Source organism: Blennius ocellaris, assembly GCF_963422515.1.
Source record: "Blennius ocellaris genome assembly, chromosome: 16".
Taxonomy (NCBI): Eukaryota; Metazoa; Chordata; class Actinopteri; order Blenniiformes; family Blenniidae; genus Blennius; species Blennius ocellaris.
In genome coordinates, this window is record NC_137665.1 from 17892907 (window position 1) to 17916602 (window position 23696).

Consider the following 23696-nt stretch of genomic DNA (forward strand, 5'->3'; position numbering starts at 1 on the left):
CAGCAGAGGAATGAACATGTCAGACGACAGCAGAGCTGCAGATCACAAACACCGTCAGGAAGCTTGGAGTCAACGCCTTTTGTTCTTAGATCACTGGAGGAGGCTCAGGAAAACTATATCAACAAAATCATACACTTTGGATAAAAGCTCCAGGAAAACTTTAATGATGTATGAACACATGAAATTAACAGTTTACATTGAATTGATTACATTAGTTACAAAACAAAATACAACAGAGTCATATCAAAGTTGTTTTTTTTCACAGAGAAAACTGAACAACTCCATGTCTGATATTTCACTTCTTTACCTTATATGGTTTGTTACAAGCAGGCATCGGTTCAGATCGGAGTTAAATCAAAGAAAAATGTAAACAAATGCAGAAAAATTTGATCTCAATGAAAAGAAAATCACAAGTTGGTAACCATCCTAACAGTTAATCACTTTGTACGTTCTTTATAAAGCAAAACAACATATTAATAAATCAAACAAATAAAATATATAATATATATAAATATTTAAGAAAATCAAAGCAGTTAGTGGGATAGATTGTTTCTGTGTGGGTTTTTTTTTTTTAAACAGGAAGTTTGCGTGCCGTTTCCTCAAGGCCGCCTGTGGAAACACCTTCATTCATGTGTCTTCATTTCCTCAGTGAATAGGCGAAGTTTATCCACCTGAAAGGCCCACCCCCCTGCCTCTCCTCCTCTTCTCTGAGCACTGACTTCTTCCACGCTGCGTTCCAATTACTCCACGCTGTCATAAAGCCGGACCGCATCTCCTTATCGCTCCGGCAGGAGAGGGAGAGGGAGAGGGAGGGGGGGGGGGGGGGGGGTCTTCAGCTGGGCTTATCAAAATGCTAATGCATTTGAAAGAAAACATTAGTCTTCCTGAGTAAAGGAGGCTGGAGAGAGCGAGAGAGAGAGAGAGAGTGAGAAAGAGAGAGGGGAAAAAAAAGGAGAGCATTATTAAACATTCACCTGTTTCATCTTGTAAAAGTGCCACTATCTCCCCCCAGGATTGCCAGATGCTCAGCTGCAGCTTTGGCGCATTCTTCATTCCCATGCAGGCGCTATTGTTGGAGGTGAAGGGCACGAGAGCCCGCTGGAAATTGCACAGCACCCTCAATCATTTTAAGTCGGAGCTTTGGGAGGAAGAGGCTGGGAGGTGCACATCAAGAATGGGGGGGGGGGGGGGGGGGGGGGGGGGGGATGGAAACACTATGGTTTGTTTCTGGAGTTGGCTGGGCTTCTTGTTGACAGCGATGGAGGACTTAAAAAAAAAATCCACTTCATGATTTCATTGGAAAGCTTTTATTAGTCTGTCTGTCTGTTAACAAGATATCTAAAAACCAATGAGGTGATCAACATGAAAATTGGTACAAAGATGCATTTTGATCAAAGAAAGAATCCATAATATTTTGGTGGTGATCCAGATTAAAAAAAAAAAAAGTTAAACATTTTCATTTTGAAATAGCTTAGCATGTCACTTTAAATGACAAGTGCATTGTGGGAAATGGAGTCGCAGCTTTTAGTTTTAGGAAGTGTAGTTTGTGAGAAGCCAGGCTTCTCAACTATAGCTTGGATGAGGAAGGGAAGAATATTGTCTAATCTTGTGTTCTTTCAAATTATGAAATAAAACCATGGGATCACTAAACTAAATAAAGGCAGTTGATTTGAATGTGGAATATGTGTGATTTCCCTGTGTCCATGTTTACCGTTCGCAGAGGTCAAACATCTCTGATTGCTCTTGTTTTTACAACATTTGCTTTCCTGTTTTCACCTCATTCTCAATAAACCACACATAGAATAGAATAGAATAGAATAGAATAGAATAGAACAGAATAAAATAGAATACAAATGCTTTTTCAATCCCAGAACAAATTCTGGGAACAGATAAAACACATATGACTTGGTGTTTCGAGTCAAAATGTGTCGTTTTTGGATTTTTGTATCAGAATAGGTTCTTGTTTACTCTGCAACATTTTGGAAACAATGTCTATTTTCAAGAAAATGGCAGAAATGCTGAAGCCTGCTGGGCCACGGGTTGCCAATGTTGGTTGCTTTTGCAATGAAGCCACACACACACATGTTCAATGAAATATCAATACATTGACAATTTTGAGAACACGGACATTCGTATGGACAGAGGACCAAAGTTGGACTGTTGCTATGGTGACTGTCAACTAGTCCCAGGAGAATATGGAGAATTGACACTCTGGAGGCAAGCATTGTTGTTATTGTCCATCTACTCGTGCTGAATGAACTATTTACTACTGTGGTGAGCATGCACAATCGCCGCCTTTCAGAAGAGTAGCATTTTCCCCTGTTTCCATGGAGACGGAGTTTCAAAATGTTTTTCGTTGGGAGCTGTTTTCTAAAAGCTCGGAAGCGGCCACCGCTGTTGTGTGAAAGTACACCCAAAACATGATGAACGTTTTCTGTTTTCACCCGTAAACCGAGCCTACGTTCCTCCATAAAAAGTGTTAAAGGTAAAGAGCGTGCACCTCTGCTTTGCGTGGGTTTTATGTGTGATCACTAAGAATATTACGAAAAGTGACGCCATGTGCAAAACTTCATTAGGTCTGTTTCGACGATCTCCATTTCTGTGTTTTTTTGCTTGATTAAATGTTCTGCCTCGCCCCTGCAAGCGCTAAACGAACATGGAGTTGGAGGTTTGGATGGGAGGAGTAATCAACAGCATGGAAGCCTTTCAGCAAATAAATCCGAATTTAGCCCAAAAAAAAAAAAAAAATAATGAAAAGGAAAATGAAACAGGGGCGCCGATCTGGAACATATATAGATATCAGTGTTTTCACATTATCTGGTGTTTAGTTTGGATCCCATTCTCAGAAATCTTCACACCAGCTTGTATTTGATGCTGTTGATCATTTCTCCTGGATATGAGGTTCTGATTTTCTGAGGTTAGTCACGTTTGCCCAGAGGAAGACTGCCATTTATTCTGCAGACTCTTCTGCTTGCATGTTGGTGACAGTGGGTGTGTCGTCACTGTAACGTGGTCTGCAGCTCGTTCAAAGGGATTCTGGGAGGATTCCCAGCAAAAGTACTTTGGAAACACAGCTCTATAAGCACTTCTCTGGATCTGTCGACTTAATGCTATTTCTGAAGGGAAAAAAACAAAACTGTGAGAAACTTGTGGGTTAAATGAAGGTTAGGAGAAGCAAATCCAACGGGAGGAGGGATTTTGACATGTGTAAAGGTTTTCTCGGTTTGTAATTTATATCTTGACACACGAACGAACCAGTCAACCACAGTAATGGAGTGCAATGTGTGTGTGCAGTTTAGAAAGGGCAGGTTTTCTTCGTAGTGGGGATTGACGAAAGCGTAAAGAGAGGCATTCAGAAGAAAGGAAAATCCTGTTGTTTCCAAGAAATGTGATAAAATCAGTAAGGCTGTTACATTTTTATCACCTCATCAATTCCCTTACAACTAGTAATAGTTTTCCTGCCCGAGTGATTTGTGTCCCCATAATGATACCAAGCCCCCACCAGGGACTTCGGTCCCCACAACAATAACAAATATGTACGACCACACGCTCACACGGCTTAGAGAAATGCTCGAGCTGCTATATGATGTGTTCAGTGCGTGTTGTGCTGCCAGAATCCTTCTGGACAGAACCGATCCCAAACCGACGACCAGCCAGGATCCCACATCAAACGGCATCTAAAACCCTCTCAGTGTATGCCCAGCGCCCCCCGCGTGTGTGTGTGTGTGTGCGTGTGTGTGTGTGTGTGTGTGTGTGTGTGTGTGTGTGTGTGTGTGTGTGTGTGTGTGTGTGTGTGTGTGTGTGTGTGTGTTTGGAGTGCAGGGAAAAGAAACAGCAGCATGCAAAATGGTATGGCACATCAAAGGGCTCAGCTGTGATACAAACAGAAGTTCAGTGTCTCTGCCAGCAGAGACCACTGCTAATACAAGACCATATGTGTGTGTGTGTGTGTGTGTGTGTGTGTGTGTGTGTGTGTGTGTGTGTGTGTGTGTGTGTGTGTGTGTGTGTGTGTGTGTGTGTGTGTGTGTGTGTGTGTGTAGCTGAGTGCCTGATCCGCCTAAGAGTCTTACTCAGCTAGCCTGAAGGCTGACACCTTTAAATCCTCCCGGTTAGAAAAGGGAGCAATCTTCAAGTAGACATCCGTTTAGTTCTGGGCTCTGCTTCATTCATGGCTCCGTACAGTCAGACTGCATACAGTAAAAACAAGCACACACACACACACACACACACACACACACACACACACACACACACACACACACACACACACACACACACACACACACACACACACACACACACACACACACACACACACACACACACACACACACACACACACACACACACACACAATGTGTACACATCCCTAAGGAATCAGTGGTTGCGCTCTGAGGTTTGTACATTAGCAGAAGAGGATCAGGTTGTTACCATGGTCTCCAGAATTAACTGACCCCTGGATAGTGTCGTTATCCACGACTGAGATTCTTGACGTCCTGAAGTCTTTTTCTGGAGTCGATTGATCACCTGATGACTGATTGAAGTCGATCATCATCAAACTTGGTTTTACCAGCTTGTTTAAGACGCAATAAAAACCATATTGGCAGCCATGACAGCTGTGCTGAACATTAAACACCGAAACAAACAAGACTTTATGAAAACCAAAAGTTCTGTATGAGAGATAATCATCTGCTATTTGCATTAAACAAAATGCTTGAAAACTAAGAAAAATTGTTCATCAAAACATGTTTTGATCAGTTTAATTGTAAACAGATCTGCTTCATAGATATGCATGCATTGATGCATAAGACTCCACTGTGAGGTAATGGAGTGAAATAAATACCATCTGGTTCCTGATCTAAATGTGTAAACTGCATTTGATGCTGATGGCAGAGAGGAAAGTTTTAAAACAAATTAAAACCACTTCTTTTTCCAATATTGCGTTATTCAAAAACTTGAACTCAATCAATTAAAGAACAAATCAACACAAATCAGCACAAAATGGGACAAAGCTGGATCACAAGTAGTTGATTTCATCACTTCTATCACTTCCTGTTGGGAAGTTTAATGATTTTATGATACTAAGATCACAGTTTACGCTTAGAATGTGACAGTTCATTGTGACCGTTCATTCCAGGATAACGTTCGTCTGCTCTCAGCCTGACGTGCGATAGCAGAGCAAAAGATTAGGACTCAGCTACTCTGGACAACAACTTTGATTATGGACGTCTGATTTCGGTTGGCAACTGATGCCGTGGCAAAATTGACCAATTTCGCTGAAGCTCAACCAATTGTCAGGGTGTGGCCACCACCCAGAAGACAAATGGTGAATAATGGAGTTGGACAGTCTTTGCTGAATAAATGGTAAAACACATTTTGCTGTCTTGAGACCCTTTTCATACGACCAAACTCAGGATCAAAGGACTGGGAAGAACTGGCGGGCCTAAGGCCGGGTTCCAACATGGGGAGCAGATTACAGTCATAGAGGAAACAGAGACAAAGACATCAAAGAAGGGAGAACCTGATCAATGTCTTACACATTACAAGAGATCGTCATGGAGCGTCGTTTTTCCAACACCGCCCAGCCAGAACGGCGATGAACTGGAGAAGTACATTTCAGGCCGGTGTCAAATTTGTCAACATCTCTGAGCACAGATGTCATAGAGACGCCGCCGTCCGACAACACTGGAGGAGATCTACGTTCCCGATGGAACAAGCCAGACTGAACAGATCCTCTCAATATCCTGCACCAATCAGGATCGTCTAAGAAGAGGCAGGTTGATTTCCGAGCGCTAACCCCGAAGTTACCTCGATAAGAGAGAATTCTGCTTGGTGGCCAACTGTTGCGTGTTTCCACCACGGAGAGTAGAGTTAAAATGTAGGCGATGCAAGTATGTGATGATCGTCACTCCCAATCAGCAGACGGCTGCATTCTAGCTCCTCCTCATGGGAAATAAGTGAAATGAAGCTGAAGATCCCATGTGGAGTGATGAAGAACATTGAAGGATGGACAACGTCATTCTCGCCGATGTCTTCAGAAATACTGGAGGAACATTGAACCAGGTTTTTGGTTTCACATGAGCTTTCTATATGTTAATGTGTGGTAAACAGTAAGTGAGCAGCCAGCTGTTTTTGTGTCAGGTGATGGAGGAGGGGGGGGGGGGTGTGAGGGGGGGGACGGGCGAGGGGGTCCACCCTGTGTGTCTCCTAAACGGTTGACAAATGGTACTCAAGCATCCGAGTGTTTAGCTGTGATTGTCTCCTCTTGGGTAATCTCTGGGATGGCGCATCGTCTTCCTCCCGCTGCTGACTGACGCACACAACCACGTGGACATGCACACACACACTAGAGCTCTTTCACACACACACACACACACACACACACACACACACACACACACACACACACACACACACACACACACACACACACACACACACACACACACACACACACACACACACACACACACACACACACACACACACATGCACACTGCCTCATTTATCTCCTGTGAGACCAATTACCCATCGACTCAATAACTGGAACTGCCACAGCTGTCAGTGCCAGCTATATTTCCATGGAAGGATGGCTACTACACTGTACACACACACACACACACACACACACACACACACACACACACACACACACACACACACACACACACACACACACACACACACACACACACACACACACACACACACACACACACACACACACACACACACACACACACACACACACACACACACACGGTGTCTTCCATCTGCATGAGGGCCTGCTGGTTTATGGGGATGTGAGTGAAATGATTCTGGGATAAAAAAGGATTTTTTTTGGTCTAAATTCTTATAGAGGACGACACACAAGTTGCTGACGGGATTATTCCCCCCGTAAAGTACGAGCAAAACATCTACAATCTGAGAGTAAAGTCCTTCTGAAGACCACAAAATTCCAAGAACAAAAACACCAATAGGAAGGTGTTTCAAGTCCAGGTTTTTTCATAAATGATCCGTTTCACACTGAACAAGACAAATGAGTCCAGAAACGGAGTGCAGTGCCACCGTGTGCAGATGACATGTACGTCCCTTCATGAGTCCTTACATGGTGACAGAGTCTGTGATTTTAACCGTTTTTATGACATTTCTCAACGAGTATGAGCCTTTCTGTGTTTAACCAAGTGAAACCAAAACGTCACAACTGAAGCAGAGACACTTTGGAGTACAGACACACAGTACTGCTTAGAATGAGTTCATTATAAATCCTCTCCAAAGTGATGAGAGGGCCAGAGCTGCAGTAATTCTCATAGTCTTGTCTCTGATTCACATCTGAGTTCAAACAATACAGGCGAACGTTAAAGTTTCGCAACTGAAATACTTAAAATATTACTCATCATTATTGATTTTGAGAACTGAAATGTGTTGAATAACCTCTAATAATATGAATAAAACATATCTCTGTACATATAATAATATTAATAATAATAATAATAATGGAGTCTTCAAGAAGTTTGAGTGAAGAAATAAATCCTTCAGATCAGGTATGAATAGAGGTTAGTTGGTGGATGAAGGTGAAGGTGAGTGAAGCGGTGAATGGTTTTAGAAACAGGCACAAGCTCAACAACTATTTTGCAACTGTTTGTATAATTCATTTTTTTTTTGGTCCCAGATTTTTTGGAATAGTCTGAGAATTAAAATTATTGCCATTGTGGCATAACCATCTGTCACTATATCCTGTAAATCTATGCAATGAAGTCAAAGCCTTCTTTTCAAGCTTGAGGCTATAAAATGAGTTTGTCCCACAATGGAGGAATGTTCCACACATGACACTTTGTGGGATGGTGGCGTAGTGGAAAGCGCTGAATGAGGCCAAAAAAAAAAGAAGATAAGATCCTGTTCTAATATGAATAATAAACCTAGAAAGCAGGAAACACATGAAATGTATTTGCTTGAAAGTGAGAATGACCTAAGCATGGAGTGATAACTGCTTTCCCTTCACACACGCGCGCACATCCCACTCCCTCGATGTGATGAAATAGATTAAACAAAATAGAAAGATAGGGCTGAGCACAGAGAACCAGAGAGGAAACATTAACATTCTCATTTATGAGTGGAGCAGATTGAGGCTGGACTGTAATTTGCTATTTAAGTTTTCAAAGATAAATTTGCAGGATGCTGGAAAACTCTCTGGAGGACTTTTGTGTTCAGGGTCAGTTCAATTTTTTAGCCGGTGAGCTTCCATTATTGTGTTTTTGTTTCAGAAAACTTTGCTTTTACGTGGCGGTATTTTAAAAAAAGATGTCCGTTTACACAGCAAATGCTGAAAACGGTCTTATCAGCATGCCAGGCCACAAGTTAGTGCTGTTGCTTGTTGTTGTAACGAAACCACACACATGCACACAGACATTCTAGTGGACCGAGGCCCAAGTTGTAGTGTTATTACGGTGACCGTCAAAATAAAACTACAAAGTCCCAGTAGAATAAGGACTGGCAGTCACGACACTCTGGGGGAAACGTTGCTCTTACGGTTCATCTTCTGGCTGGACAGTCAAGTCAACCACAGAGGACACACTGATGGACCATAATTGATGACAAGATCCAGAATGCGCCCCCTGTGGTGACTCCACTGCATTGCTGGCTGACTAAAATCCAATTGAGTGAAAATGTGAAGAAGCAGAGGTTCTAAATGCTCTGGATGTTTGTCCTCGTATGTGTTAAAACCAACGCACATGTTTAAAATGAGGATATTTGCCTGGATTTGATGAAATCACTGGCCTGTTCACTGTAATAAATAAAAACAAAGGCATGGTACTCAATATGGAGCACTGATCCAGAGAAAACGTATAAAAGGGGACAGGTCAAGTTTGACGTGAGCAGAATTTCTTCTTCTAGATCAGGGGTGTAACACATTTTAGTCACATACGGAGCGATTCAATCTAGAGTGGTCCAGATCGGCAAAGTAATGCAATAATAACCTATCATGGAGGAAGAAACGGTCAACAGGCCACAGAGTGACCAGGTGGCCAAAACTGATCACGGTGGTTCAGAACAACCTGTTGAAGCACCAGACACACACCAGCCTCACATTCAGAGATTTCTGCACAGCAGGCCTCCGAGAGGTGGGGGAGATTTAAAACACTCCATTAAACACACAGAAGAGTAAATATTCATCAACAGGCTGCGGGTGTGTAAGCCTCGCATGAACTAATCGATCTCATAATGAGGACGTTGCAGCTCGTGTACATGTTTGGACAAAAGCAACATCATACCGAGACGAGCTCATTATGTTTTATTCAGCATCTGCAACACAGCTTGCTCCACGTCAGACCGGACAGCGACGGGACAAATGGTGTCCTCCACATGTGACTGTGGCCATCTGCCTGGGGTAACAAAACACGTGTACACTGCCTGTGCACAGTCTGTCTGCGCGCACACTCACAAATAGACACAAATAACTATTGACAGACTAAATAAAGGGCTTTGCAATGAGTTATTTTCAACGAGTCCCATTTTAATCACATCTTGACAGAAGCAACATGTGTTTTGATTGTCATCATTTCCATCTCGATGTTCTTTTTTTTTGTTTTGTTTTTAAAGGAAATTATCACTGAAATCTCCATCAAGCACTTTCTTTTCTTGAGATGAGCACTCAGATTAATGTTTGCAGATGCAGGAGACTGTCACAGTGACCAGGTGGTTATATTCACCTTCAAGACTTCCCCCAACCCTCGCAACGTCTGTCACGTCCTGTCACGGAGGCAACACAATGAGTCTCTGGTCTGCAAGCGAGAAATTTCATTATTGTGTACACAAGAGAGGAAGCGAGCATGCAGTACTGATTACTGAGGTCCTAACTTAGACTTAACCAACCATCTGATGGAAACTATTGGTTTGTAATCCACTTTGTGTTGGATTTTGAGAGCAGCTTTTGTTTTCGAGTCCCGGTTTCTCGGTTGTCTCCAAGATATGGCGACAGTGTAAGATCTCCACTCCGATTGAGGATGTATGAGGGACTGTGAGCAGAAAAGGGAGGGGAGAAGAAGAAATCACTCAGCCTGGTGAGAATATCATCAACATCTGGTTGGAAATGAAATCCCTCCCTCTTTGTCCCACCATCTGCTATCCTGCCAGGTTTGATCAAAATCCATCCAATAGTTTATGACTTGTCCTGCTACAGAACCAACCCTAAAAAAAAAAAAAAAACCAGACTGTCAGTTCTTCTATCTCGTGTTAGGGGGCGCTCGTGAGTCCAGAGACTCTTATGCGACAGCTGCAGAGGAAGAAATCAAGAGTTTATTCTGTGTTAAGTTTTACACAATGGAGGGCCAAAGATCAAACTATTTTCTGAACGGGACTTGTCGCAGGTGGAGGCAATACTTAAAGTTTTTTTTTGTGTGTGCAGAGGGATCATCAACTTCATTCACAAGTGGAGGTAAGAGCATGATAACTTAAAATAATTCTTTAAATGAAATGTGCATCACGTGGAAATGCTGACGTCGTCACTCAGTGTTTTTACTATCGTTAAGCTTTTCTTCATCACTTTTGGTTTCTTTCCTCCTGGTGTGTTGGTGAGTTTGACTCTGTCCAACATGCATTTTTACTTTCTCAGACTTGACAGTCAATGTAGAACCTGCAGGTTGTTTACAGGGATCGACTGATCTGTAAATACTTTTCACTGTCCAGCCCTTCACTGTGCACTTCAATGTGTTTATTAAACGATTGCGTCGTGAATATTGACATTCCCTTGTGCACATTAGTATTTACACATTTAATATTTTGGCATCCTATTCTGTGTGGAGCTGGGACTGTAAAGGATTTCCTCCTCGGATTAATGAAGTCGTGTTGCATAGTGGAGCATCTCAGAGAGACGACCATAGGATGATCATCTACATTTTGAAAATAGTAGATGTTGACTCTTATCTAAATTGTAAATCGAGTATTTGACTGAATCCGAAAGTTTGTATTAATAAAGTTCCCTTCTTGTGGACAGATTGGCAGGACGAAGGGCTTGGCACCATAGGGGACCTGTACTGTGGGAATAGAATTAAATCATTCGAGGATCTATAACAGGGGTGTCCAAACTTGGTCCTGGAGGGCCGGAGTCCTGCAGGGTTCCGCTCTCTCCCAGTTGCAGCACCGCTGATTGCAATGAAAGGCTTGTTGTTGGGCTTTTTCACAACCTTGATGATGACATCATCATTAGATTCAGGTCTGCTGAAGCAGGGAGAGACTAAAACATGCAGCACAGGGGCCCTCCAGAACCGAGTTTGGACACTCCTGATCTACAACAACAATATGGGTTGGGCATAAACCACATATGGACATATTTTCAGATTGTTTATGCTTTGAATTTAGTTTTTAGTTCACATTATCAGCCCCCACAGACTGCAGATCCATTAAATGTAATTTTTAAGATATTTGGGGGCGGGAGGCTTCTAAATAGTCCAAGCTGTTGCTCGGCCTCGGTGAGAATAAAAGCATGGCCTCTTCTGAAATTGGTATGGGAAAAAGATTCAGGGATTTCTTTTGATGACCACCATTGGGTAAAAATATGTGCTATATGTGCTTAAGGTCGTACTTTATCCAGAGACCAAATAGTGAGACTGTCGCAGTTCAAAATATTACACCACTTTTACTGGACACCAAGTAGATTATATAGAATGGGGTTGTTGGATTCAACACTATGCTGGAAATGTAAACACTGTGACAGGACTTTAATTCACGTGCTGTGGTCTTGTCCATCGATCCAGTTGTTCTGCATGAGGATACACAATTATATTGTACATGTATCGGGTGTACACTTTGATTTCTGGCCATCATTGTACATTCCTGGACACTCAGAGGTATTGTTGAACCGGCCTAACGCACCGAAGGACTGGACACAGACTGTGATTATGGTTGGAAGACAAATTCTGCTCAGACACTGGAAATCCTCAGGAACTCCCTCCTTTGATGAATTGACTGCTGAACTGGCAAAGGTTGCTGCATATGAAAATATGTCTTACAGGGTCACAAAACAAAACATAAACATGACAGAAATGGCGCAGATACATTTCAATGATGAGTGCATGAGAAAAGGATGAAGGTATATTCACAACTATGTTAAACAGGACTCTTTTAATTTTTTCTTTTCTTTTTAAAGTAGCAAAGCCATACTGAACAAGTCAATGGTGTCCCTCTGTTCTGCTGGGTGGGGGTGGGGGGTATGTAGGATTATATTTTATTATGGATTGTATTTTGTTATTGGGAAAATAATCCAAAAATGTAAATTAAAAAAAAATACTCTGCCCACTACTGAATTCCTATAATCACATTAAACTTTTCCTCCAACTGCCACGGTGTGCAGTGAGCATCAGGTTTGGGTAAGCAGGACATTGCATGACAAGACTATTAATGTCAATACCAATGACAGTTACATGATGGATGGATATTAACAATTTAGAGTATTATTCCATTTATTCCATTCCTAAAACCTGCAATCAAGGGAAGCTTCAATTTTGAAACGCATGACACACAATACCCTCTTCGCCCCTGGCTGCCAACTTCCTAATGTCAAAATAAGCTGAACTAGATCAACACAAACTAAGCAACAAAAATACAACCGGATCACTACCAACACTAACAAGCCTAGTATAAAATCAAAATAAGGATCAATTTTAAACACCGCTAACCAAACTCCCATAATGCATTACAGCGACCAGCTCCTTAACGCTAAAATATGTTTCGGTTGACAAGTGTTAATCTAACAAAATCAAGATGGTAAAACACCATTAAATAAACTTAAAGAATGATTTTCATAGCAGTCTCCAGACTCTCCCAACAAGACCTAGCTCCTGACATGGCAGCACATGCGTTGTTTATTTTGGAAACACGGAGAAAATAAAGACAACTCTGATGGTAGAGCTGTCCGTGGTGCTGAAACCAGTCCTGCAGCACGTCCTCACACCGAACTCGCATGACAGTATGAACGATTTTCAGACTATTCCTTTGATGGAGGTCTGGTAGCTCAGGTGTTCGTCTCCCATCTTTCAAAAGCTTCTGTTTTTCCTCAGAGGAAAGTTGGTAAAATGTCTTTATCGTCTCCAGCGCTGCCATCCTGCCTGTTAACCCACCAACTCGCGGAGCAGTAGTGTGCCTTCAGGAGGGGGTGTGGCCTACTGGAGAGGGTGTGGCCTTCAGCAGGAGGTGTGGCCTACTGGAGAGGGTGTGGCCTTCACGAGGGGGTGTGGCCTACTGGAGAGGGTGTGGCCTTCAGCAGGAGGTGTGGCCTACTGGAGAGGGTGTGGCCTTTTAAAACTGATCTTAAGACCCATTTCTATTCCTTGTCTTTCAACCATGTTTGAGACTCGGGCTGGGCGATATGGCCTCAAATCAATATCACGATATATTGAGCAGTTCACCTCGATAACAATAAATAGACGATAACTACTCCACTGCGCACCCTGCACAAAAAAATAAATATAAATGTTTTATGTTGTATTGATAGTACGACTCCCCTGGACCTATTTATTACCACTTTAATGGACTGTAAAACTACACTGTCTGAAAATAAATGAAGAAAATACAAGTGAAGTGCTTTTAGTTAAGATGTATTGAAGAGCTGATAAGTATAGATTATTTGAAATGTGAATGACCGCGGAGTTTCTCCGCACTGATATGAAAAAAGACCAATCTAACCTAATTCTCCTGAAAGAATTTACATATTTTGTATATAAAATGATTCCCGCAGCTCGCGTCACTCCGCCCGCTGATTCTAAATACGGACGATTTGCCTCGATGGCTTCTAAAGCCATTCACTTCAGCCACCGCAGCGGCCGCCACAACTTCTGAACCATCCTCCATCGCCTCCTCTCTCCATTTTTGTTACAGACTGGATGGGGTGGAGTCATGTCTCCCATGCAGCACAGCGTCTTAAAGGGACAGGCGACCTACACACACTCAAAACCAACCTTTCTTTCCTTTTTTTTAAACACCGAATACACCGACATGGGCAAAATGACATTGGTAGTTTTTGCAAATTTCAGTATCGGTAAATTTTCGGTTCATTGCCGAGTCTGAATGTTCCAACAATCGGCACAGGTACATAGGCGTCCACTCTTACCGGGTCCACTCCTCACAGGTTCTGCTGTATTTGTAAATCTGATTCTGATGGAATCAGTATCCAGTAACGACAAAACTAAGATGATCGATCAGACTTGTGCAGTTACAAACCATTGCATGCGCTCGCACGTTGAATAACAAGCGGTGTTGTTTTGTCCTTAAGTCAGTGAGTAAAGGTAGTCCCCCCGTCGTCGCTGAATATTGATGCTCTGCTGTGCCGCGAAGGCCAGAACACGAGCCTTGCCGCCATGAATTAGCAGTCGGTGTTAAAACTGGTTGAGTCGATTGTGAGTCAGCGGGGAGTTCTGGTGTTCGCAGACTTCAGTCCTGCGACTCGTCAACGGGCCGGGCGGCTCCGGTTTCTCGTCACCACGGCGCCGGCCAGGAGCGCATTACTCCACACAAGGGTGAGGAAAAGCAGCTTTCACACGTGTCACCCTGAGCTTCACTCTTTCTTTCTGCCCTCGTGTCTCCACTCCCAAATCTTCCCATTTGTTCTCATTCCAAGGACATTTTCACAGGCCTGTGCAATTGTTCCTCTAAGCTTTCAGATCGGCCTCACTATTCATCTTCATAGGAATGATCGACCGCTGGTAGAACCCAGAATAAGCACGCGTGAATATGAAGAATGGCCGTTGTTTTTGGCAAATCTAGTACAGATATATATTCATTCTTTTCTGAAATGTAGCAAATTTACAATTCACCTTCTTATTCTGTCTTCCACGTCGACTCTATAGGACACGTTGACTTTATACGTTTCATAGGAGTTTACCTTCGATGCGAGGCGCAACGCAAATCAAATATTATTCCACAGTGATAGACACATGTTCACAGCAGCATTTGTAAAAATTAATCCGATGCATTATTATGCTGTTCTGAAATCTATTGTTATGAACAGAATAAAGATCGTTCACATTTCTTCATCACAGAAAGGAAGCTGTAAGAAAACCAATACCTCCCACTGTTCCTTTTACACTTAATTGATATAAAAGCTGTTGTTTTATTTAACTTGTATGCTGCATTCTCTCTATAAATCAACTCAAAATATCCACGCTTGCATTACAGTGTGAAATGTTCAGGGAAGTTGTGGGTGAAATTGTCACTTTTTATCCAGTTATACAGCCAGGAAAGAAAAGAATAGAATAGAATAAATCACACCTCTCTTTCGTGTTTCGTACTCTGCTATTTTGAATTTGCAGAGCACCACCACTCAGTACTTAATGAAACTTAATGAATCATAGTCCACTCAGTCTCTTGCGCTGTGTGTGTGTGTGTGTTGCGCGTGTTGAGAATAAATGTGTGATTTGTTGTGCAGCTGAAACATAATGATCACACAGCACTCCTTCAAATATTGATCGCTTTTTTATTTTGAGATTCGTCTTCGATCAATGAAAGTTGCACGTTGCTCGTGGCCATAAGTTCAGGGAAATAAAATTCACCCACTGCTGATGTGGATATTTAAATTAAAGGAGATTTGTGACGTTGCTTCACCTTTCTTTGTTTTTGTGCTTATGTAACAGAGCTTTGGGGCTTGGAGACGACTGTCAGAGGGCACATTCGATGAAAAACCCCCCATCTCGGTCAAAACAGAAACTTTTGTGAAACATGCAGTCACACTGCAGTCACGGTCTGTAGTTCTTCCTGCACATGTGCAAGGCGATAAACAATGAAGACACATTGCTTACCCACTGAGCAGGTCTATGCTACTAAGAAAGATATTCAAAAGGAAGTTGAATATTTAAATTCCATCTCCCCCCCTGTAAAACGGCAACAAAGAAGTTTTACACTGTAAGTGTTTTCCAGCAAACCACAGCTGAACATGTACATTTACTTCCTATCTGGAGAACAGCTGCCGACGCTTCAGCCGCCCACCTTGTTTCCTTCTGTCAGGATATTACAGGCAACAGCAGCTGCATGTAACATTGTCGCCTCTTCTTAGCATTTCCTCCATTTATTAACGGGTCAATAAAGCAGTTGAGCTGAAGAGGAGCGGCCCGATGTTTGTGAATGAGCTGTGATGGAGCCAGCTGGCTGTCAATAAAACATGTTTACAGGTGTACGCAAACTGCAGTTGGACTGCGCTGGACCATTGAGGGGATGTGTCGAGTCTGAAGTGACTCTTTCTCAGGAAACGGGTGAAGGCAGTTTCTTTGAAGTACAGATCAGCACTGGTGATGCACAAGATGTAAGAATACTGACACAATATGCTGGGATCTCTCGTGATACTGTATATCCCAGAATAATCACACTTCCGTGACGATGATTCTTTCCTACGATATTCGGAGGATATAAATCCTCTGGCGAAGTTCTCTACCTGCCCTACAGAGGGCGTTGTTCTCCACCCAACTGCCTGACACTTTGGTATATTCAGCTTTTTTTTTTTTACATAATGTCAGAGTTTGTTTACCTGAGGATAGTTTTTGCAATTCATTTACAGAAGTCAGTCCTGTTTTCGTCTCCAGGCCGTGGTCGGGAGACAAATCCCTCGCGCCACAGCTGTCAGAAAGCTGGACACCAGACTTAGTTTCGTGCTGCAGCATTTTTTTTTGGCAATAACTCTGTACATGTACTCTTTAAGCTAGACCTCGCACACTCTCATATACAGCACATGGACACAAATGCAAGTGTTGCAAGGTTATCTGTTTTGCACATCTCTACTGCACATGTTCATTGCATATGTACTATATATTAGTCATTATCTATTTTGTTATTGTTATTCTATTTGGGTGACTTATTTCTTATTTTTGTTCTATTTTGGTAATGTATCTTGCTCTGTGTCTTCTATTTATTTTTCACTGATATTTGTTTACACCATGGGAGAGCAAGCGAGATGGAAACCCGTTTCTACTTGTACGTCTTACATGTGCAGCAGTAATGGATAGTAAAGCTCACTGTGACTATAAAGTTGCTCCAGTCAGCTGAGCGGCGTCCACACATCACACGTCTTGTTATATGTGCTCGCGGGTTTGCCTTATGTGTGTGACTTATCTGGCTATTGGCACGCCTTGTTTAGAATAGAATAGTAAGTAAGTACAGATATCAGGCTTATATTTTTTTCCCAAACCGGTCTTAAAGCTACCATATTTCCCCGTTTTTCAATCATTTCACAAAGTTGTCAGATGTTCCACACCATTGTATTTAAAGTGTATTGCCTGAACTTCAGCCTTGGTTTTGAGTTTCAGCCAGTCTAAAAGTCCCTCAAGGTAGCTCAACTGAGAACAGGCTATTTCTGTGTCTGTACCTTTAAAATGCTAATGAGCTGTGTCTGTCCATAATGGGTCTGGTCTGGTTTCAGGTAGAAAAAGTGGTGCCCACTGGTAATTTTAGAGGCCAGAGCTCATCCTGTAGGAGGGTCCAAGTGAGCATCTACTACCAGAGGGTGGGGTTATTTCCCCTCATGACATCATTAAGGGAAAATCTATGATTTGCCCATGTGGGCACACATTCGCTAAAAAGTGGACCAAACAAGTGAGGGAGATGACACACTGACTTCACTTCTGGAGCCTCATACTCAGGCTATGGGGACAAATATTACTGTTAGACTGTCGTCATAATATGGATTTTGCATAATATTGGACCTTTAACTCCTGTAAGCTAACGTCTTGTAAGCTCGAAGCCTGTACAATAGTGACATCTCGCTAATGAGAGGTTGTCTAATCAGGTGGACATAAAACTGCTTTAATCACATAAATTAATAGCAACATATCAAAATGGCAACAGGGTATCACAACATGAAAATAATCTGGTATTTCAGTAATGAATGTTGACTTCCCCATGCTGATGATACGATTTCACATTTGCTTTATGTGTTCATGGTTGAAATCAGTCAATTAGCGGTGGATCTTTATTTCAGTGTGAAACAGCGAGTGACACGCATTTCTGAAAGAGGAGGTAGTTAACAGAAAAGGAGCGTGCTGTGTTTTCCTCATGTCTCCATCGGAAGAGCTCGTTCTGGGTGTGTCTCAGGCTCCATGGCAGAAACTCAGCCATGTGTGGGCAGCCTAATTAGTGTGTGTGTGTGTGTGTGTGTGTGTGTGTGTGTGTGTGTGTGTGTGTGTGTGTGTGTGTGTGTGTGTGTGTGTGTGTGTGTGTGTGTGTGTGTGTGTGTGTGTGTGTGTGTGTGTGTGCGCCCCCCCAGAGAACATTGTTTTCCTCATTTGTGGTGACAAATAGGCAGCCTGTGGAGAAAGGACGATGCGCTGCTTTGCAGTTGACCCTTGACATCTCATTTGGGCCTGATAGATGGGCGCAGTTGCAGAGAGCTGTTTCCCATTTGAAGAAATGACCAGGAAGCAGACACACACACACACACACACACACACACACACACACACACACACACACACACACACACACACACACACACACACACACACACACACACACACACACACACACACACACACACACACACACACACACACACACACACACACACACACACACACACACACACACACACACACACACACACACACACACACACACTCACACACACACACTCTCAGCCCAACAAACTCCTTCAGCTGCAAGAGGCCGTCTGGGTACGAGGCCGGCGGTGGCGGCTGCTGCTCTTATTCTACGTCATTATTTTCACATTCACGGTGAATTGCTTGTCAAACAGAACGGGCTCGGACTGACACTGATGTGATCGACCGAAGATTAGGTTTTGTCTGTGTTTGTGCAACGGTTTCCTGCGTGTTGACAGTAACCTGAGATTATTGTTTGTGGGTGAACTGTGGGAAGTCGTGTCGGTTGGCAACTTTTATTTAAGGATCAGCATTAGTCATGGCTGGATTAATTACTGCCCCATCCATCCATCCATCCATCCACCCATCCATCCATCCATCCATCCTCCCATGTTGCCTGCTGGATGTGTGAGTCACTGAGTTCGCCCTGCGGTGGGCTGCTGACGTGGGTCAATATAGAAGATCGATGGATGGAACCCCGATCATCCCCCTTCATTCCTGGGAGAACCGAGTGTCTCCAGGACTCGTTGTTGAGTGTGGGATCGGCGGGGTGGAGGATCTGGCCACAGGCACTGGTAACAGAATGAATCTCCATAAAGTAGCAACGATCCGAAAGAAGGAACCAACACAAACACAAGGGGGAAAAGTGGGTAGATGGTGCTGCCCAGGAGAATGGAGAGAAGATATAGTGTCAATACTAATCAATGGGAGGAGAATGACAGACGACACAAGAGCTGGAGCAGCACCGAGAAATCAGGAGGACAAAGAAGATGAAGGTGAACATGCAATATGCTCTAATGTTAGATAATGTTATTCTCTCCACTTTTCCTGACTCTCCACTGCACTGTTCAGTCATTTCTACATCCAAAATCTGTTTTATAATGTGGAATATTAGTTCATATTTCATGCACACCCCCACTTACCATATATGCGTATTTATGTGTAGAACTTTTCGCAACAAAATTGAAGTTTATTTGAAGTTCCTGAGTGGTACATTCTTACTCTTTCTCAGCTCTGGTTTTTCAATAAATGGAAAACAAAACACACACACACACACACACATGGAAATACAAACAGATGTGCCAGGCAGGGCGGGGGGGGGGTTACCCCACCATCCCGCCTCAGGACCTTTTGGCACATGGACAGTGGAGGATGGAAAGAGCGGTCTCCGCCACCTGAGCCTCAGCGCTCCCCTGTTATCAGCCGCTGCAGATGCAACTCTTTGTTCCAGAACATCCCGACATCGTCATTTGGACTTTTATATTTTGCAGACGGGGACGGATTTTAAACAGGCTTGTGTAAACGTTTAAGCAGTTTTGGTTATCAGCCTGCACACACTGTGGCTAATAATGACAAATGATGGCCCGGTGCAACAGATGTTATTGACTGAATATCTCTGACTTCTTTGTGTAATTATTAGAATGATGGCTCGTTATTCATCAGTTTGTGGGATTCTCAGTAGAAGACCAGCTTGTTGGGTTCTGGGAGTTTGGAGCACTAAATATACAGTTCAGTTTGAATAATTAATACTCATTTTGGCGATTTGAAAGTTCTGTGACTGAATCATCACTTTTTTTGTGTCTTACATTACATATAGAATAGGTTTGAATTAGTTAAACGGGATAATTTTGTTCAGTATTGTGAATACTAATATTTATTGCAACGATGATACCTTTGTGGGTCACGTGATGGTGTCGTGGTTTGGATTTCTGACTGGGCGAGAAGTCCTGGATTTGTTCTGGACTGGTTGGACAATATCAATGAGATGTGGAACACTGGGGGGGGCAAATAGGATCACACACAGAAATAAGGACGACGTGTGCGACCAACAACGGAAGGGTTTATCTGGCCGATGAGCTTTTTAAACATTGCAAGCATGTTGGGATTTTTCACAACAGTAGGGTTATGAAAAATGGAAATGGTTTTGGTGTGGTACTTTTGGTATTATCCACAACTTGTCTCAATGGCAACACATGAAAACCCGAACCAGTAGAGTTGAGGCTTTCAATTGAATATGGCTTCATAGAAGTGATGAGTATAATTACAGAGGAATGCTTCTTTTTTGGTTAAAAGAATAATACAAAGACACTGTATTTCACATATAGTGTGTTATGAGCATCTTCCAACTTTGTTTGAATTAGAGCGGATGTGGTGGCGGGGGTTAATCAAGGTTAACGATGGTAAAAACATGGGTCCCTCAAGAAAAAAGGGTTGTGAGTCACAGGTTTAGTTTCAGTGGGGGGGAGGGCTAAGGTCTTGAAATCATTCTCTTTTATTTTTCTGGTTGTCTTCCACCTATTAGTTTTGGAGGCTCTGGCTTGCTGTTCTCTTGGGCAGTCTGTTCCACCTCAAACCGAATTGGAGGAGGAACTGGGAAAATTGGTCCCGCTGCAATAAAGCTCATCGTAATAAAAAGGAAGCAATGCAACCGGGAAGCGATCTCATCTATGAAAAATGATCCACAGCAGTGATCGTTAAGGCTTTTTCACTTAAATCATCATCCCATTTTTCAGTTTTCCACGCCAACTGTCACTAAATACCCCCGGGGCCTTCTAATTACAGGCAGCTCCACCAGTGGCCTGCGCTGACGCCGCACAGGTATTTATACTCCAAAGCAGGAAAGTGTTTGTTGATGACATCAAGAGTCTCTCGCAGTCTACCCGAGACAATAAAAGAGTGTAGACGAAACATTTGATATTCAAATTGGACTGAAACATGGGGACGAGTGAGCGCCAAACTCAAAGAGTGTGGAGGGATCAAAGGTAGGGAGAGAGACTGTGGGGAGAAAACGAGGAGCCAGCAGAAATATAAATAGATGGGAGATAAAAGTAGAAGGTGAAGTGTCAGGAGTGAAGAATCAGTGGTGCATCCCTTTAAAAAAAACAAAAAAAAAACGAATGGAGTTGATGGTTATTATGCTACTGAGATATGCACTGAAAGGCATCTTCCACTGTTGCGAACCGTGACATCTTCCAACCTGGCGCCCTTCAGGAGGATGCCAAAGATCACCGGCACCTTCTGGACTCTGTAAACTCCCTTTGTTCATGTTTTTGATTTATTTATTTTTTTGGTGGTAGTGGGTGTGTGTCATGGGTGGATAGTAAGGTTTGTCTGCTTGTGTAATGACTTTGCAGTGACGACAACACATGTAGCTTTCCTTGGCCACCGCCAACGGATCCCATAACGTCACTGCTGTATTTCACTCTGAGACCAAGTGAAATCTTCACGTTATTGTTTGATGGAAGAGTCTAGAAACTAACCTCAAGGACTCTTGAAGTTGCACCTTATTTGGTCGTTTTTCTGACTTTCCACCAAATCAAATTTGAACAATTTGGTCCTTTTAGCTGTGTTAACCATTTAGATTTATTTAAAAGTCGTTTTGCATGTTTTTTTTTTATTGTTTATTTTAAACCATTTTCCAAGCTTTCTCTCTTTTAGAAGTTCTAGTAATTTTAAGTCCTTTTTAAAGCTGTTTTTGATTCACCCCCCCCCCCCCCCCCCCCTTATCTCTTGTGTTTTTAGGTGTTTTTCCTCATTTTAGTTGTTGTACCTTTAATGAAAGCCCATTGAATCAAGAGATAAGATGCTTTTTGAAGATGATTCTGGAGCGCAAATGAAATATAAATAAGATAAAATGTGCAGATCCGCAGGTTGCTGACCCGTCTTTTCCACCATCTCTCCTACTTGCTCATGTGGAATAGATAGTTTTTCTCTTTAAATTGCTTTTGCGATGTGGTGTGATAGAAAGACGATGGAATGACTCGGTGTCATGTGATTGCTGAACTGTTAAAAGGTAGTTAAATTAAAGTCTCGTAACCAAACATCAAAAAAGCTGAAAAATTCTTCTGCATAGTGTTCTGTATAGAAGAGATTAGCAGTATTCACTCTTGGACATGAGTCAAAACAAGCATTTAGTTATAATGAAAACAACGATCTTAATCTTAATAATGAATCTACACACTGAGTGATAGACACAGTGTGTGAGTGTGTGTTGCTTCATCATGATCCTGGCTACAGATTTTACTGTAAAAATCAGCACAAAGAAGAATGTTCCCAAATATTCCCAAACCAAGCAAAAACGACATAACAAACCTTTAAGTGTCATCTGCATGTTTTTATTATTCAAATTAAAAGCAGTAGAGCTCATGTAACCATCAGTAATGTCAGTAAAAGCCATGCAACTTCTTTGTTCAGCAGATGGAATCATGTCTCGGCTTCGTCCTTCACGTTCTGCACTTTAAAAATATGCATTGAAAAAAAAAAAATGCCTTCCCTATATCTGTACTTTATCCGCTTTTCCTCCCACCGTAGCGCCCCATCTCTCCAGTCTCATTACGATTCTCCCACCACCGCTCCCTAAAGCTTCAGATGTAAGCTGCCTATTCTCTGCCCTATCTAATCCAAACTTAATCAGAGGCACACATACACTGCCACAGAGAGATGGGGAGACGGCGAGGGACAGGGTGTAGGAAGAATGGATTGGAGAGAGAGAGACAGAGAGGGAGAGAGAGAGAGAGAGAAAAAGCACGATTGGGAGGGAGATGGGGCGAGCGAGGACCGAGAAAACAGGAGGAATTCAAACCTTTTCAGAAACAATGGTTCTCTCTGGTGAAGAGCAGCTGGCAGCGGAGCCAGGCAGGATGCGGACATCTGAACATTTAAAGTGTCACGATGGTGCCTCTTTTCAACAACTGGCGTCTTAGAAATATTCAAATCTGGAGCCACGTCTGTTTTTAAGCGCGGTGTCAAAAGATGCGTGAGGGAAGAAAATAACAGCTTAAAAATTCAAGCTCAGCACTTGGTTCAACTTCTGCAGCTTGAATGAATGTCCTGGGTTCCTGTGAGAAGCATTCCATTTGTTTTTCCATCTTCTTTCTCCCCGAGTCCATTTAGGGTCACAGTGGCAGTACAGGGAGCAGAGAAGCTCAGGCATCCCTGTCCCCTGCTACTTCCTCCAGCCCTTCTTGGGGGGGGGGGGGGGGGGGGGGGGGGGCAAGCCGCCCCCAGGCCAAGCCAGAGCTCTGAAGACCAGATTGCCTGCAATAGCAGTTCAGGTGCTTCGTGCTCCCTTAGCTCCTCCACAAGACATCTCGGGGGGACACGGCCATAAGCCTACTCCAGATC